Source organism: Suncus etruscus, chromosome 3, assembly GCF_024139225.1.
Source record: "Suncus etruscus isolate mSunEtr1 chromosome 3, mSunEtr1.pri.cur, whole genome shotgun sequence".
In the NCBI taxonomy this organism is placed as follows: domain Eukaryota; kingdom Metazoa; phylum Chordata; class Mammalia; order Eulipotyphla; family Soricidae; genus Suncus; species Suncus etruscus.
Genome location: NC_064850.1, coordinates 55,496,069 through 55,515,828, shown reverse-complemented (window position 1 = coordinate 55,515,828; position 19,760 = coordinate 55,496,069). Strand labels below are relative to the sequence as shown.

Genomic DNA, 19,760 nt, shown 5'->3' with positions numbered 1-19,760 from the left:
GAACGGGTTGCAGGGAAAAGCTCGGTGAAATGCAACGCCTGAATACTTTGAACCCCCCATCTCGATGTTCCCCAAGCTGAGAACTCTTAAGGAACTAAGAGCCCGAGAGATCAGAGCAGGATTTCCGAAGCGGTGCCCACTGGAATCCTCATTGGATCCTTCCCAGCAGCCTAAATCCCTCTCGCTGCTCTGTCTATCAGGATGACTACAGCCTCGCTCCCCAGTTCTCTCTTGAGCTGCGTCTCTCCCACACATCCTTCCACTCTCCTCTGCAGATTTATCTGTATCCCACCTCCTGTTCTCAGGGGCTGCGCAGCTTCGCTTTTCTCTCACTGGATGGGGATGTTTGGTCCTTAAAATTTCACTTTGCCTAAGGGCCATCGCAAGAATAGCCCCGCACTCTCAGTCTCATCCCCCCACCCCACCCCCCAAAATTATCAGGTACCTCTCTCTCAGTTTGCTTCCCTTTCTTGGGGGGTCTCTGGCTCTCTTCTTCATGCAAATGTTTTTTTACTTGGTTCTATGCCACTAGGAACTGCTGGTTTTTTTCAAAGTTTCACCACTCTGCAGCTTACCACTTTACCTTGATTTGGAAGATCATGGAGTATCTGTTTGAAGCCTGGATGCATTTTTCTCACAGTCATTTAGCTTCCTGAAATTTCCTCTGGTAAGTTATTTTCTTTATATGCTATAAAAACTTCTCCCTCATGTTATTTTTAATAACTAATTTTCAAAGGTATTTTTTGCATGGTCTTACTTTCAATTGCAAAACGGTCTATGGGGTTTGTAAAATTAATTTTCATGGTAGTTGCAAGATATTACTCATCTAATGAGCTATCCCACATCCTTTCACATTCATTATGGTTGTGATTATTATTATTATAGGTTCAAGAACACATTTACACCCCCCCCCCATTAAAGCCTTTGATCCACATTGCCATTTTAAAACTCTAATGTTTTACGTTTTTTAAAGAGAGAGTTTCAGAAGGTCCTTGAGGTAATTGCAGGGTCTGGGAAAGTTCACTGATCTCTGATCTTCAGAAGGTTATTTGCCCATTGCAAGCAATAGCAGGATTGGGTCCAGTCATTCAGAAAATGTATCTTTATAGGTTTAGTAAATATTGCAGCACTAAAAGATACTGTAGGAAGGAGAAATAAAGTATTTTCATCTTTTTAATTCCTCCCATCATCCCAGTTAACATATGAACCCACTCTTGGTTGCGCTGTGATTCACTCAGGCATCCAAGTTGAGAATATGTTTCTGACATTCTGAATTTAGCTGGTGAGCAGTTAATTGCACTGGGAATGATCATTTTCAGAGGAAAAGCCCAACTAGAAGAAAGCTCCGATTATCATGGTTCCGATCGATTTAAATTCAGGAATAGACTTGACATGCAAAATGTAATTGCCTCTCTCCTCACACTAGTCCATTCTTTTCAAAGGTATGTTAGCAGAGCTCAGGATTTTCTGAGCATTCTGTGTCCACTTAACAGTTATGGTTACTTAGTTCCTTTGAGGATGGAGAAACATTGGCATCTTGGCGTTTCTGTCACATATAGACAAGGACACATTAAATGCCAGACATGCATGCATCAGTAATTGGTGCATATTGGAAAACTGTTTTTTTTTTTCCACTATCCTTCCATTTGGAGTTCCTGATTTCACAAAATTCTCTGAATTGGGATAAGGTGAGAACCTATTGTTCCAGCTTTGCTATTCTTTCCTTCCATCCTCTTCCTGTTTTTTTTTTTTTATTTTTTAAAATTTTATTATCTTGGAAAGAAGTATCCCTGGGTTGTTGGTGGCTAACATGGCAACCCTAACTAATGGCTTTAAATCCCCATATCCCTTTTTGCTTCTAGACATAAAAGTCTTCTTCCAGCTGCAGCGTCAACCCATCCCCCCAGTCTGAAAATTCAATCCTCCCCCCAAACTCCCTAACACCCCCTGGCTCCAACCAGGAGAGAAGGGCTGAGATTCGGGTCGCCCCGTCTGGCGCCCCTCTCTGGTCACCAGTGCTGACCGGGTCTCCTTCCCATCCACTATCCAGCCAGCTTAGGGTCTGGGGTGACTTTTCAGAGCAGAAGTGCCAAGGGTTTAGCATCCCCCCCCCCCATTCAAGCCTCCTCTCCCAAGCTCTGTTGCTGTTGCGCAGGGGTGGGGTGGGGAGGGGGACTCAACTTTCGGTGCAGTCAGAGCGTCTCTCAGAACCTGCCTACTCCGGAAAGGCACCTCTGTCAGCGCTTTAGGTAAGTCGTATTTTGCAGACTCACAGCCCTCAACTCAAGCTCGCCTTGGGTGTGTGTGTGTGTGTGTGGAGAACCCCCCCCCCCACACACACACACCACCACCACGGCTCCTGCAGTCAAGGGCGCTTTAAAACTAGGCTAGCAACAGGCTACAGTGCCCGGAGATTTCCCGCATCTCCCAGCAATGCCCAAAGCACCTGGGCGCAGGGAGCGTGGCAGACGCGGTGCCAAGCCAGCCTGCTGGCTCTGGGGTGGGCGGCGGGTGTGGGAATGACCCGTACGGGGCACGGGACCCGGTCCCTCCACTGGACTCCAAGCTGTGCCTTCTGCTGCTTGGAGAGATGTCAGTTTAGTGGGGTCGGAGGCTTTGGCTGTCCGGGAGTGTTTATTTGGGGAGGGCTGTTGAGAGAGATGTGCACCCAGGTTAACGTTCCATTTGCTGCCAGCCTCCTCTGAACTTGAGTCAAACCTCGGCTTGTTGCGGGGACAAGGCTTGGGAGAGCTCCACGCCCTCCTGCGTTTGCATTTTTATTATTTTTAATGAGCAAAAGCTCATCAGGGGTTGGGTGGCTTTTCCGTTAGCTCACTCCATAAAGCACCCCGGTACGGTCTTCTTCCAACAGCTTTTGGGGTGTGCAATTGCATCCGAACTGGCCCTGGGTGAAGGAGGGGCTAAGCCCCCTCCTACTTACATCCTCCCCTACGCCCCATCTCGCTGGGACCTGGGAGGGATGGACCGGGGGAAGGAAGACTCAGCTCTAGAGACCTCCATTGAAGAGTGAAGTTCAAAGGCAGAGGCCCAGAGGGTAGGCTGGAGCTGATCTTAGACCTACTTGAAAGTTGCTTCTCCTATGTGGGTGTCCCTAGTCTGGAGGTGGGGTGGGCGGGAGGAGACAGCCGGGCTGGGAGCGCTCTCCTCTGGCGTCCAGCAGTCGAGGGGCGGCGCTTCGGGGCTGCTGGATTCTGCTGCTACTGCTGCTGCAGCCCCGCAGCCGGTGAGAGTTGAAGTCTGGGCTGAGTCCCTCCGAGTTGAACGAGCCTAAGCTCTTCGCACTTTGCCTCGGGTCAGGATCCAGATCAGGCCAATAGAGCCAAGGACCACCTTCAGGTGGAGATCCGGCTGGGGGATAAGCTCCGGAGACTTGGTTCTGTTAAGATAAAATGCATGTTCCCCCCCACTGGGGGAGATGCCAGCCTGAGGTGTGGGAAGAGCTATTAGGGATGACTAGGGCTGCAATATAGCCCCCTTCTTGCTTCCAAATATTCTAAGCAAAGAAGAACGCTCCAAGGTTTAGCACATAGTCCCCGTAGCTCGGAAGACAGATGATTCAGATTTTTTTTTAGGGGGGTTTCTTTTGCCTGCACTTTAGATGTGTATGTATGTCATCATGCAATTAAGCAGGTAAGAACCGACTGTTTCTGTTTTATTGACCATCATTGTAACCTGTGTTTGACCCATGCCATGTTCATCTTTTTTTTTTTTCCTGTTTCCAGTAATTGAAGTCTTTTGAGATCTTTCTGCTGTGATGCAGAACTTGGTCATATTTATGAGCCGTGTAAATCCGTATACATGTTTAACATTCTTTCTATGTAATGTTCAACGTGTGCGTTCATCTCAATGTTTATGTTGTTGCCAAAATCATTCATAGGGCAGGGGGAGAGAGAGAAGAAGACTGTGGGGAGTTAAGAGGGAAGGATGTGTACCACTAATGAAGGATGCAAGATAAGTAGTTGCAGAAATGCTTTAGAACATTACTTCTTGTTAAGGTCACAGACTTTAATATATTCAGGACAATTGGAGAACTAATTAGGGCATCTTGACTTAACAATTTACTACTGGCTATTTTAGAACAGTCTTTTGCAGGTATTTTCACGTTGTTTTCTTAATTAAAAAAAAACCATTGAGTGGGGGTTTAGCTAAACTATCAAACTGAATTTTAAAAAAATCATAAAATGAAATGTTATTTCTGATTACGGTATAGAAATTGTTAAACTTTGACCAGTTACAGACAGAAATATAAAATAGAACCAAATGTGCAAAAGTAAAAGCATCTTTTATACAGGAGTACATCTTGAAAATCAAAGTTTGTAGTTATAGAATTATAGCAGCCAATAGATTTATTCCACTAGAATTTAGCAGCAAGTCTAAATGCTCAGAGATAAAACGTCTTTGGAATGTTTAATATTTCGCTATTCTGGCATTGTTTTATAATTTTTTTTACATATTAAAGAGACAAATTCTCACAGAGTGAAAAAAATAAATTGGTAAGGCACAGTTTTAACAGTATTTCATTTATTTTTAATACTTATCCTCCTCTAAGCAGTCCTATTCTTTAAGATGGTCTTTGGACATATTTAAAAAACCTATATGTATTGATGTAAGTCCCTGGTCAATAAACATTCTGCTTTCAAAAGTTATTGATAGCATCTTGAAGAAATGAAAACATAATTGCAACTTTGGGTCACATAATTATAAAGTTCTAGTCCTATTCTTAGTCCAATATAAAGGTATTCTTTATTCCATTGGAAAAACTGACTTATCAATGGATTTCAATTCCTTTATTCTTCTGAAGTTTAACCTCTGGAGTTTTATTGAGTGAACATATTTAAGGGTGTGTATATGTGTATATGTACATGTAGTATGTATGTATATATGTGTTGGACAATTTTGGGTTGGTGAAAGGTGTTTACTTAAAATCTCACTTCAATATTTTCCAAATGATACAGACATGATATTATGTGATGTGTTTAATTTATTACTTATTCAGGTAACCTGAGATTTCCAGTCATGCCATACTTTCTTTGAATAGTATTATAATGGAATTTCTACTTTAAAAATAAAATACGGTATCTCTTGAGTTTCTTCATGTAGAATGTTTGGCATATTAGTTAAGTAAATAACATCTAACTTGAAAGAAGCCAGTGGTTTTAAACACATTTGTGTGTGTATTTTGCACTTTCATACTCATATGCATTTTATACCACTAACCTTCATTTTAATTTAATGTGCTCTTTAAAGAAATATTGAATGTCTTCTCAGATGAATGCTTTTGTAGGTTATCTCTATAAGTGCAGAGAACAAAAATTAGTAATTCATTTTTTAAAAATTTTCAACATTTTTTCTATTTTTTGTTAGTTTGAGTTTTTAAAATATTTTCAGTAAAGTAGTAATAGAAGTTAATGCCTAACTTTAAAAATTTATGAAGAACAGTTACTAATATTAAGATATCAGGCATATACAAAAAGTAATACTATCAAGGATACGTTTAGCACAATTTCCAAAGGCATTTTGAAGCTATGACTGTAACTTATGATGAATGAGCTACACTTTTAAGTTAACATAATTTTCCTTTATTTTTTCTTGTGTTTTTTTACTAGTAGGTTATTTTGAGAAGTATAACTGAATGGAGGTGGATTCCTTCCCAATTTCAGTTCTAGTTCTCATCCATTCCTGTAATATAACAAGATTTCTTGACAATCTTCTCTTGACATTTCTCTACTCCATAGTGTTATAGGTAAAAAAATGAAAGACATGAGATGCTGAAAAATGACAGATGTTCCATGAAAGCAAACTATATTTAAAGATATTTTACCATTTATATTATTTTGTTCCTTTTTGCATAATGCTCTTTCCCTAGATAAAAAGCAATGCTGAAACATTTTTAAAATTTTTTAATCTGTGTAGCAGATATCTTGAGGTCTAATGAATTTTAATATATTGTTTTGTCAATGTTTACCCATAAGGATTTCTGAAGAAAAAATTCTGGAGACACTACTTTTTAGTTTCATTGGAAATGTCTTGACTATAGTTCATACATAACATTAACTTTTACAAAATAAATTACTCTTGAGTAACTTTCAGTATCATCAGTGAAAGGAAAGCTTCTTTTTTTTTCTAGAATATATTATCAAATGGAATATATTTTTTAATTTTGTTCTTAAATAAAAACAAAGTGAAAATCTTTACTCAGTAAATTTCAAATGAAACTTGTCAAATATAGATTTTTCCTTTCTGGCATACTTTATAAGTTCATATATGGCAAGCAAGAATTAAGAGAGCTACAGTGGTATCGCTGCTATTTTCATTAAAAACTATTTGGATACTGTCATTTAAATATATAGAAGTGGAACTCTGATATGATTATTGAGCATTGTTTTATGTTGTTAATGATTATATTTCATAAGTCTAAGTGATAAGAAAAACAATTTGAATAATGTAAGCTGCTAATGGATGGTCTTTATTTTTTAATAAAAGGATAGTGCAATGATGTTTATTCTATTTAAAATAAGTTTCTTAATATGAATTTATTCACAAATACTAATGATCAATCTACTGGAAATATTCTTGGTTATTTTCACTCATTTCTTTTTCTTTTTTTAATTTTTCTTAAGCAACTTCAAATAGCCTCTTTATTTGTGTTTATTTTGGAAATTAAATATTCTAATCATAACATTTAATTGCTGTTATTTGCAGGCATACTTGATAAGGTATTATGAAAAATTATATCAATAACTTGGTTGCAGACCTGTACAACTATATAGTGTTCATGGTAATTATTTCATTAACTGAAATTCTACTCTTCTACACTTGATGTTTGAGATCAAATATTTTCACAAACTATTCTGTTAAATTTATCTCATTTTCTGACATCCATTGGAAAACTAGTTGATCCTCCAAGAATCAGAATAAGCCCAATCACGATCCCCTATATCCCCAACACTGAAAGATAAGCTGATGCACTTTAATTAGTTTAATTGATCTCTAGATATATTACCATGCACTATTTTTTAAAGAGTATATCTATACTCAGCAAAATATAAACTCTGGAGTGTAAAATGAGATACAATCTAATAAATTTTTAAATTGTTTATATTATCCATTTCTATAGTCCTAGTTATTAATTGAACACAATTAAGTTTTCTCAAAATTTTAATTTTAGGAGGCCTTGAGTTACATTGATATTTAGCACCAATGTAACCAATTTTCCCTATAATTATTTATTATGAGGTTTTTAAGTACCTAATTCTTAATTTATTCAGCAATGGATAGCTTTAATAGTATCCAAAGCATAACAAATTTCCTTTAATAGCTATTAAAGAAGCTACCATGTTTTATTTCTAGCAAATTAAATCTATAAAATAAGCATTTATTGATTAAATTAATTTATATGTTAGCATAGCATCAACTTTACTATAGAACTCTACAAAGTAAGAATTATTGCTTCATAATGGTGTGTTTCATTGAAATTCCATTATAAATTTATAGCGAAAGAATACTTACAGATATACTTATTCTTCCTGATTTCTGTGACTATCAGCCAAATTTATCAGGATTAAGCTGTTTTTTATTAACTTTTCTGGAGTCTTGCATTTTGTTCATTTTAAAAGCTATTTCTAGAGTATTACTCTATTAAGAAACAATTTAGCCTTGGAGACATCAGAATTGTATGTAAGCGTACATAAGAGATTCTCAGTGTCAAACTGGACAGTGCCTTGGATAATTTTATTAAAAAACTTTTTCACAACAAAAATATGTTTTTGAAACCATTCACATATTTTCTACAAACATAAGACAGTTTAAAACATTTCATTAAATGGATTCAAATAACAAACTAAAATTTCAAGTATGTGTTTTCTCAAGTGTGAGAAAACAATCTCATATTTGTCTGTAGGATGCATGTAATATGCTTATAGGGCAAATCCACTGTCCTGCCTTTGATATGCAGATAAGTTTAAGGTATAAGTGTCTGTAAATACCTTTATATATGCGATTTTTATATTTCTGTAACTCAGACCATAAGGAGCAAAAGTTAATTCTATGTAAATGTTCCCCGAAGTAAACATACACAAGAGGCTCTTTTGTCTTTAGTGTATTAAGTTGTCTGATAACTATGAAACATTAGCCCTACAAATTTGCAAACATGTTTGTGTGTGTCCATCTGTCTATCTATCCATAGTTCTATGTATAATTTTTTTAAAAATAAGCATCTGTTGACAATAAACATAATTGGCATTTTAAAATTATTTAAGTTTGAATCAACTGAGCAAGAGTTGCAGAATATCCCTTTAACATAATTTTTATATGCTCCAAACATATTAATAAAAATTTAATTATGCTTATTCTGTATATTTAAATTGAATGATTCAATCTAAACTCACATTAATAGAATATATTCTTTATTATTATCATTGTTTTTTTTGTTATTTATAGCAAATTTTCAAGTAGGATTCATAGGAAACCTAAGATGTTAGAAGTAATTGTAAGTAAAATATTAAGTAATTTTAAGACAATTTAATGGACTAACGTAGAAAAGGACTATATTTTTCTAAATTGAAACAAATGAATCTCTACCAATTAACTATGGCAAAGTTTGGAAATATATGTTGGTCCTTTACTAGTAATTTTTCTGATATAGAAATTAAAAGTGTTGACTCTAGCTTTTTCCTATCCATGAAAAGGATATTCTTGAGAAATTTCAGAGGAAATCTGTGTTAATTTAATTAAATGTACAACTACTAAAGTAATTAGGTCAAATAGTTTTGCTAAATTACTAGTCTGTAAACACCTTTCTTAATATGTGGGGAAAAAAATGGGCCAGAGCTGTAGCGCAGCGGTAGGGCATTTGATTTGCACACAGCTGACCCAGGGACGGACCTCGGTTTAATCCTCGGCATGCCATATGGTCTCCCAATCCAGGGTCGATTTCTGAGCACAGAGCCAGGAGTAATCCCTGAGCATCACCGGGTGTGCCCCCCCCACAATAAATTTGATAAGAAAATGCCTACAATTTAGAACCACCACCATATTTTAATGTAACACTTCTTAAATGTAAACTTTTAAAAATGTAAGTAAAATGTATACAAATTTAGTTATGTTTGATTAGGTGAAAAAGTGTTGAAAAAAAATCCATGAACTCCAATAGATTTTCATTTGTATCGTTGGTTCATCCATAAAATGCTTAATTGGGACAATGCCTGTGCCACACAAGATAGTGGTCAGGTTTATCACCTCACTCTTCTGAGATGGGGCTATAGGAGGATTGGAAAGGCTAGTACCTTAACCTTGTACTATTGTCCAGGTCTGAAACACATATAATTAATACATTCTTGTTTAAATAATTTGAATAAACAGGCAAATAAACAAACAAGTTACAAGAATCAGAAGATGGCAATAAGTATTATGAATTTCCACTCATGCCATGACTCTTTTTAACAGGCAGGTTTTTAAAGCAGTTCTGATGCAGAGTAAGAGTCAGAAATCCATTATTATTTTTGTTTGCTTTTGTATTTTTGAGCCACACCCGGTTATGCTCAGAAGTTACTCCTAGCTATGCGCTCAGAATTGCTCCTGGCTTGGGGGACATACTGGATGCCAAGATTGAACCGAGTTCCTTCCTGGGTCACCTGCGTACAAGGCAGACACCCTACCTCTGTGCTATCGCTCTGCCCCCAGCAATCAAATATTAACCACAAGTGACTAACTATTGAAATATATTTATTATAAGTAATATCAAATTAGAATGTAACACAGGGCCTGGAGCACTACAACTAGTATGTTGTGCCCCTTATACCCACCAATCTGTGTTTGATTCCTAGAAACCCATGTGGTCCCTGAACCTTATAACAGTTGATCTTTGAGCAACCCTGAATTCAGCTAATTGTAACCCAAACTAAAATAAAAAAAAAGTTAATACAGACATTTTATCTATTTTATATATTACCTTCATTTCAAGATGATAAAAACAGAGATTTACTGTCTTTTAGTTATTTAAAGTTCTGCGGAACTCTATGCTGAAGATGACATTTATTTGCTTAGGATTTAGAAACAAATTATTAATTCAATAAGATTTATTACCAAATTGGAAGCTAAAATACATCCCAGAATATTGATTCTCTCTCTCTATATAGTAATATGTAGTATATATATGGCCAAAGAAATAGTATAGTGGTTAAGGCACTTATCTGAGGCAGATTCAGGTTTGACCCTACCCAGGTCTGAGCACAGAGCCTGGAGCAAATACTGAACATCTCTGGCTGTGGCCCCATTTTCCCTCCAAATACTTACTGGATTAACGATTATATATTCTAGTATTAAATATATTAATATTACAATGAATACAACAAAAAATTAAAATGAGTTTCTTATAAATGACAAAGTTTTTTGTTTTTACTCTTTGAATTTTACTTTATTGCAATTTATTATGCAAATTCAATGTTGTGCCATTCATGTTATATCACGTGTTAAATATTGACATCGATCTGTCTGCTTTTGGATTTGACGCAACAATTTACTGGTGCTCAGGGATTTTTTCTGGCTCTGTGCTCAGGGCTGAATACTGGCATTGCTCAGTGCACCAAACAATATATGAAAGGTCTCATGTAAGGCAAGTGCCTTAACACCTGTTTTATCTCTCTGCCCCTAATTTTTTGTTGTTGTTTTTGGGCCACACCCGGCGATGCTCAGGGGTTACTCCTGGCTGTCTGCTCAGAAAAAGCTCCTGGCAGGCACGGGGGACCATATGGGACACCGGGATTTGAACCAACCACCTTATGTCCTGGATCGGCTGCTTGCAAGGCAAACGCCGCTGTGCTATCTCTCCGGGCCCTGCTCCTAATTTTTTTATTTAAAAATTATTTTAAGAGAATAGAATTGTTTAATTTTTCATAGACCAATAAAGCACGTATTTCATACTCAGAGCCAATCACATTCTGTCATTGTTTTGAAAGTAAAAGGTATTAATTATAATACTTTCCCTAAAGAATACTACTTTAAAACTATTTTTTTCAATCTAAATGTATTATGAAGACATTTTTCATTTTAACATCAGTCTAAGTATTTCCCTATGAATTAAATACAATTTGAATCTCATTAAGTCATTTTTATATGACCACTAACATTCAATCATCAAGATATTTTCTATTTAAAATGTAAAGGCGAGCCGGAGAGATAGCATGGAGGTAGGGCTTTTGCCTTGCATGCAGAAGGATGGTGGTTTGGATCCTGGCATCCCATATGGTCTGCCGAGCCTGCCAGGAGCAATTTCTGAGCATAGAGTCAGGAGTAATGCCTGAACACTGTCGGGTGTAACCCGGCCCCCCCCCCAATAAAATAAAATAAATTAAATTAAAATAAAATAAAATAAAATGTATAGACAACTTGGGACATTTGAATTAAACTTTTAGCATATTTCACCCCATTTTCTGGACAGAAATAAGGAATGGAATTCACTGTCTTCATTTTTTCTAATCAGTTTTACCATTAGGTAATAGCATTTAACTTGCTCTTTATTGGTAGGACAAGATTATATTGACAGGATCAAGCAGAAGATTAGTTTCCTCTGCAGTATATACTCCTCAGAGGAATCTGAACCCTCATTAAGATGGAAAACACTTAAATCTGTAATTCAGAGCCTCTGTATTGCCTGATCAGCTGAAATAAATCATGAGAAGGACCCTCTGGAATACAGGTTTAGCTGAGTTAAATGACTAGAAAGATTCACTACAGACCAGTCTTCAACTGCATGACATGATTTAAAACAGGAAAAATTGGTTTTCTCATATTGGTTTCTAAAGAGAAAAATATTTTTTAAAAAGTCTAATAATAATCATTACTGACAGATTAATGTAATGTTAACTCTTGTTAGTGTAAGCAGACATATAAAATAAGTAATTTTTTAAAAGAAATTTACATCTATGCATGTTTCAAAAGCTTAGTATATATGATTTATATGGTCATTACGTGCCACTGATTTATTAAAGCCTAACATTTGCCAGTAAAGTTTTATAATTTGGTCACATGAGAAAATATGTTAAAATATGTTAAAAGAATATGTTAAAATATGTTAAAAGAATATAGTAGTTGAATATTTCAAACTTTATATGATTGATTAATAGACAGTGATTGTACCTGCATTTATTTTATTGATTTTATTTTAGTTATTTTAGTGATTTTCAACCTACTAAGTTCAAAAGTATTTAAAATGATTGCCAATTCAAACAAACACTTGTCTTTAAAATGAAATTGAGAAAGAAAAAATTTTTTCAATATGCCATTGACTTTTGTATTCACCTAGGAGTGTACTTCATTCTATTATAGTCCATGTTATGGAGTTTTAGGTTTCTATCATGCCTGAGATCAATGGAATATTTTTTTAATTTAGAAATTATTTCTTTGTTTTTGTTTTTGTTTTTTTGTTTTTTTGGGCCACACCGGCAGTGCTCAGGGGTTACTCCTGGCTGTCTGCTCAGAAGTAGCTCCTGGCAGGCACGGGGGACCATATGGGACACCGGGATTTGAACCAACCACCTTTGGTCCTGGATCGGCTGCTTGCAAGGCAAACGCTGCTGTGCTATCTCTCCGGGCCCTAGAAATTATTTCTTAACCATATAAAAGTATCATTACTTTTTCATTTAGTATAAATTTTTATTACCTTATTTGGAGGATAATAGAAAGGAAAAAGATAAATCTTTTGATATTAGTCCTAGTGTACTCCAGTAATGAACAGATAACAGACCAACTGATTTTTTTCTCTCCTATATGACTATTTTTACAGAAACATGGATGTAAAATGATAATTTATTTACATTTCTGGTGGATTTATCTGTTTATATTGAAAAAAGGCTTGCAAGAGTCAAATATGGAAGATTTTATATCTTGACAAATTACTAGCTGACTTTACTTAGTAAAATGGTGAATTTATTCCAGTAGACTATTAACAATTTATTTACTTGAAATAATCAATATCTACATTAAAATAGCAACTATATATCTTTTGAAGTCTAAAGTCAAATATCATAATAACATATATTTTTTACAAAAGTAAGTTATTGTCTGAGAGCTTCAATAATATGGTTTTATAAATATTGGATTCATGAATACTGAAAAATTAAAGTCTTATATGTGTATATATAAAATTACTTCCATTATCCATATGTGTTTTAAAATGTAATTAACTCTGTTACTTTCATTTATGTCTTATTTAAGATTATTTTTCTTACAGTAAGTTATCTTTCATGCCAATTAATACTTTGAAATATATATATAAAAGCATACATTTTCTTACCTGATTTCTGAATTATGACATTATTATTTCCTAAAATAAGACTTTTTAGCAATCATCTATATTTATTTTTGTCTTTACTAGCTCTGAATAAGAGTGAACTTCACTTAAAATGTGTGATTGTGAGTCCAAAGCGATAGAACAGCAGGAAAATCATTTTTCTTGCACGCAGCAGACATGAATTTGATCCCCAGAATCCTATGTCGTCCCCCAAGCTTCATCTTGAGTAATTTCCTAGCTCATGAGTAACCCGAGTGCAACTGAGTGTGGACCAAAACAAAACAAAACAAAAAATATGATTGTATTTCAGAAAAATGTTAGTCATAATATTCTAATAAAATCATATTTCTTGTTTTAGATAAAATTATTTTGTTATATAGATTTCTATATTTAGTAAGATTGTAAAATAATTTATAATCTCGAGGCCGGAGTGATAGTACAAGCGGTAGGGTGTTTGCCTTGCACGAGGCTGACCCAGGGGCCTGCCAGGAGCGATTTCTGAGCTCAGAGCCAGAAGTAACCCCAAAACACCACCTGTTGTGTCCCAAAAACCAAAAAAGAAAATCCACATGTTTAACTATAAAAATAACTAATTTATGATAGCCAAAGAGAAAAATCTCTAGACCAGAGAGATAGTTTAGCAGGTAGGATGCTTCTCTTCCATGAGGCTATCCAGGGTTCAATTGTTACAGCCCTATATATTCCTCTCTGCACTGCGTGAAGTGTAATGCATTATCGCAGAGCTGGGAACAATCCCTGAGCACCAAAATGAAATAACATAATGTAAACAAAATCAAACAAACATTAAAATATCTTATTTCAATTAATTTAATTTTGACTTTTTGACTGTTCTTTTTAAACATTTAAGTTTGTTTGAAAGCATTTTATTAAATTGAAACAAAAATTCTAATAAATATTCGAAAGTTACACTCAACTATAATTACGTAGCAGTGAGAGCATTGTTTTCAATTTGGCTTTAAAATGTATGCTATTAAAGAATCATCGCTGAATCTATACTTTAGTTTTCTAAAGAAATAGTTAGGGGGTGGGAGCGGCGGGGCAAAAAAAAAAAGAAGAAGAAATAGTTAGGGAGAGATATGAAGGCGTAGGTAGGGCTTTTATTTTGATTAATATCGTTATTTAAACACCTTGATTACAAACATGACTGTGGTTGGGTTTCAGTCATGTAAAGAACACCCCCCTTCACCAGTGCAACATTCCCATCACCAATGTCCCAAATCTCCCTCCTCCCTACCCCACCCTCGTCTTTACCTTAGACAGGCTTTCTACTTCCCTCATTCATTCACATTGTTATGATAGTTCTCAATGTATTTATTTCTCTAATTGCACTCATCACTCTTTGTGGTGAGCTTCATGTAGTGAGCTGGAACGTCCAGCCCTCCTCTCTTTTGTCTCTGAAAATTATTGCAAGACTGTCTTTCATTTTTCTTAAAACCCATAGATGAGTGAGACTATTCGGAACAGGTAGGGCTTTTGCCTTGCATGCATCTCAACTGGGTTTAATCCCTGGTACTCTACAGAGCCTTCTGAGTACTCAGGAGAATTCCTGAGCAAGGAGCCAGAAGTAAGCCCTGAGGACCTCTGAATGTAAGCCCCCGCCCCCCACAAAAAAACCCACCCACATTGCTTCTCATCGCTATTGTCTCTGAGTATTATTACAATAATGTATTTTATTTTTCTTAATTATTTGAAATACTTGTCATATCAAAAGTTTATTTGAGTATTAATTCCTGGCATTTACATAAATGTGTAGCCCGAATCCAATGTCTTAGAACTATCTTAATTGTTGAAACTGATATCATGAGACACTGTACAGATGCAGATTTTATTGTCAACCTTCCCTTTTGTTCATTTCTGGCACACATTTTCTGTTTCTTATTATTCAAACCATATTTATAAGGCTTTAATTCAATTATTTTATAATAAATATTTACTCATTTATTAAACCACTGCTCATTATTTTGCCTGATTGTTTTTGGGCCACACACAACAATATTGAGGAATTACTCCTGGATCTACACTCAGGAATTACTTCTGGTTGTGTGTGAATTCTATAGAAGATTTGAACCAGGGTGGGTCCTGTGCAAGTCAAGGACTTGGGGGACTCTAGTCTATCTAATAGACTATCTACTGTACTGTTGTGGCAGCCTCTCAAACAATATATATTATGCATCAAATTTTAGACATTTTGTTATTTGTGTTCATTTGTTATTCAAAATACTTAACTCCTAAAGCTATATTTAACTGTAATAGGAAGTACATACATATGTTTAAAAATATACAGTGGGAATGCACTCTAATACATGTCGTGATTGGATTATAATAGATGGCTAACCAATCAGGAAGGATAATTGAACTGGTAGAGGAAGAGACATTGTAGTTTAAAGTTCAAAGATAGTTTAGGACTGAATAGGTGAAGAGATGGAAGTAGAAATGTGATTGTGGTAGAGTAAATTGCATATTCTAAGTGAAGGAGGAATGTGAATCTGAAAAATAAAATTTTAACATTCCTGATTTGGTAAACAATGGAGATATTAAATATTGCAAAAGGGAAGTATTTGTATACTTCTAAAAATAAAGTTTTAGTATGTTGGTTAGATCTTAAACTCAAAAAGAGAAAAAACATTTAGATAATGTTGACTTTTTTAAAGTGGCAGAAGTATGGAATTCTAACTCACATTAGCATCAGCAGCCTTTTCTACTTTACATAAGGCTCTTCTCTTTTAATGACTTTTTTTTATAAGAATACTATTTAAATTTTTTTTACATTACTTCACTGCAGTGTTTAGTACTGTTTTTCATTTCTTTTTTTTTTTTTTGGTCCACACCCGGTGGTGCTCAGGGGTTATTCCTGGCTGTCTGCTCAGAAATAGCTCCTGGCAGGCACGGGGGACCATATGGGACACCAGGATTTGAACCAACCACCTGTGGTCCTGGATCAGCTGTTTGCAAGGCAAACACCACTGTGGTATCTCTCTGGGCCCTGTTTTTCATTTCTTTTGTTTTACTTGTAGTACTAGGTAATAAACAAAAACTATGTGAAAAGACTATTAAAATGCTTATGGTTAAAATGATTATTTAATACTTTCACTACTTACTTATATATGGGTTATCATATGTATTATCATATATCCTATACAATATTGGTGTATTACATATTAAATACTATATGTTCATATAATACTATGCTAAATATTTTAGTAGTCAATGTGAATATTATACAAGATACATTTTAAATAATGAAAGACATTCTTGCAATAATAATTTTCAGCACAAAAGAGAAAAGAGCTGGAAGTTCCAGCTCACCTCAGGAAGCTCACCACAAAGAGTGATGAGTTTAGTTAGAGAAATAACTACATTTTGAACTGTCCTAATAATGAGAATGTATGAGGGAAATGGAAAGCCTGTTTAGAGTATAGGCAGGGGTCGGGTGGGGAGGAGGGAGATTTGAGACATTGGTGATGGAAATATTGCACTGGTGATGGGTGGTGTTCTTTACAAGATTGAAACCCAAACACAATCATGTATGTAATCAAGGTGTTTGAATAAAAAAAAAAAGAAAAGATCATGTAGAATAAAAAAACCATTTTAAATAATAAAATGATTCTAATATTTATACCTTTTCCAAAACAAATGATAGTTCACCTAATTATTTGGAAGGAATGTAGACTTTACTTAATATAGCCTGTTTGGGAAATGGAAACCTTCTTAAGAAGATTCAACTTTTGAAATTGAAATGCAATTTAATGATTATTAAAGTTTGATATTTACTTTAGTGAGTAATATAATATTTGATCAGGATAAAATATTTGCAGAATTGGTATATGACTTGGGGCAAATAAATATTTATTTTATATATTTGATTGACAAACAAAACTTGATTTTTTGCCTTTTTTCCCTTTTTATTTTCTTTATTTTTTTTTGATACTTTTGCTCCCATTTACTTGGAAACAAATATATTATGATTAACTATGCTAAACATGGACTTTTCTTCTATTTATTTAAACATCATGATTATAAACATGATTACATGTTTGTAGTTGGGTTTTAGTTATAAAAAAGAATACCCCTTTACCCTTTAACATGCCCACCACCAATGCCCTCCATCTCTCTCCTCCGACAACCGTTGCCTGTATTCAAGACAGACATTCTATTTCTCTCAGTCATGACCATTGTCATGATAGTTGTCATTGTAGTTATTTATTTAACTACACTCATCACTTTTTGTGGTAAGCCTCATATTGTGGACCAGTCCTTCCAGCCCTCATCTCTATTGTCTCTGGTTATTATTACAATAATGTTTTTTATTTTTCTTAATTTTCATAGATTAGTGAGACTATTCTATGAATGTCTCTCTCTAACATATTTCACTCAGCTTAATAATTTCCATGTCCATTCATATATGGAAAATTTTCATGACTTCATTTTTCCTGATGGCTAAAAATATTCTATTGTGTATATGTACCACAGTTTCTTTTGCCAGTCATCTGTTGTCAGGCATCAAGATATCTGGGTTATTTCCAGATTCTGGCTATTGTAAATAGCACTGCAACGAAAAAAGGAGTGCAGAAGGAAATTTGATATTGCGTTTTTGTGTTCCTAGAGTATAGTCCTAGGAGTGGTATAGCTGGATCTAATGGGAGCTCAATATTCAGGTTTTTTGTTATTTTTTGAGGAACCTTCATATTGTTTTCCATAATGTCTGGACTAGATGGTATTCCCACTGGCAGTGAATGCAAGTTTCTTTCTTCCCACATCCCCACCATCACTGATTATTTTTGTTCTTTGTGATGTGTGCCAGTCTCTGTTGCATGGGATGGTACCTCAGTGTTTTGATTTGAATCTCTGTGATTACTAGTGATGTGTAGCATTTTTCATGTGTCTTTTGGTCATTTGTATTTTTTTCTTTGAGGAAGTGTCTTTTCATTTCTTCTCCCCATTTTTTGATGGGGTTAGTATTTTTTTCTTGCTAAGTTCTGCCAGTACATTGTATATCTTAGATATTAGCCCCTTATCTGATTGGTATTAGGTGAATAGATTTTCCCTTTCTGTGGGTAGCCTTTATATCCTGTCACTATTTCCTTTGAGGTGCAGAATCTTCTCAATTTAATATCGTCCCATCTGTTTATTTCCACTTCAACATGGTTGAACAGTACTGTTTCCTCCTTGAAGATGCCTTTAGACAAAATCTCATGGGCCAAATAAAACGTTTTGAGGCAAAGAGAGACAGTAAGAAAGAGACAGAAAGGGAGGTTGTAAAATATCAAGATTTGGTCTATTTACCTGCAATGGCTTATTATTTTTGCAGGCTGTATATATTCAATATGTAAAGAAGTGCCTTTGATTTGATAATTTTTATGAAACTTCTATAATTTTTATATGTAAGATAATAAGAGAACTTATTTCCCTAAGAAATTATTTTGGATTGAATAGCAGCAAAAGTCAGTCCAAGTTCACACATGAGACAAAAGATTAAGTTTTATGGAGTGTTAATTTCTAAAAAAAAAAAGCAATAATTTGCATTAACTGCTCAAGTGAAGTGGATGCTGAAATGGATATTAGATAATAAGATAATTTGTTTAAAAATGATATTCTTGTGCAGAGCAATAGTACCTATGGTAGAGTGTCTGTCATTTAGGGCTTTATCCCTGGTATCCCATATAGTCCCTCACAGTGATGATCAAATAATATAAAGCAAAATTAAATTTGTATCATAGTTTTTTTGTTTGTTTGTTTTTATTTTTGGGCCACACACAGTGATGCTCAGGGGTTACTCCTGACCATGTGCTCAGAAATCGACCCTGGCTTAGGAGACCATATGGGACACTGGGGGAATCGAACTGCGGTTTGTCCTAGGTTAAAGTGTGCCTGCGCCACCACTCCAGCCCTGTGTCATAGTTTGTGTCATATTTTGTGTCATATTTTCCTATTTTGTAATTTCTGATAAACTGAACTTTAATTTTAATATTAAACAGGCTATTTAAAAATAAATATTAATGAATTTTAAATATATATGGTTATTTATATTTTTAGTTAAATGGATCCAGTGCCACAGTACCTGAAGATAATGGAAAAATAAATAGGGCTAGTAGTGATAATTATTATTTCTGTTGCTGTTGCTACATTTTATTTCTTTGTGGCAGGTGATTCATGTTCCACTCCTTCAAATCTACAGTTGTCCATGATCAGAGACCATGTTATATAGAATTTTAAATCCAGAGCTTTACACATGAAACATGTGTACTCTGCCACTTAAATCACACCCCTGACTGTCAAAAATCATTAAAATTTTACAATATACAAATATAATATTCATCTAGTTATTCATCTGTTCTAGACATTGAAGTTATTCCTAAGTACATAGCAGCATTTGGGATGGTATTCTTGCTATATATATTTCAAGGTTACTGTATTGTTTGTTTGTTTGTTT

At 34.9% G+C, this 19,760-nt stretch overlaps 1 protein-coding gene across 3 annotated transcripts in view; it reads left to right on the top strand.

The window, feature by feature from the left end:
• The first annotated feature begins 210 nt into the window (after positions 1-210).
• Positions 211-19,760, top strand: part of BRINP3 (BMP/retinoic acid inducible neural specific 3) — a 405,270-nt gene continuing 385,720 nt past the window's right edge. Inside the window, exons 1-2 of one of the 3 annotated variants that reach the window (XM_049770255.1) lie at positions 211-667; positions 3,594-3,651. The gene's annotated coding sequence lies outside the window, so the exon portion shown is untranslated. Of the gene's footprint in view, positions 668-3,256; positions 3,652-19,760 lie in introns of those variants that run through there. The other 2 variants (XM_049770256.1, XM_049770257.1) reach the window with 2 other exon arrangements.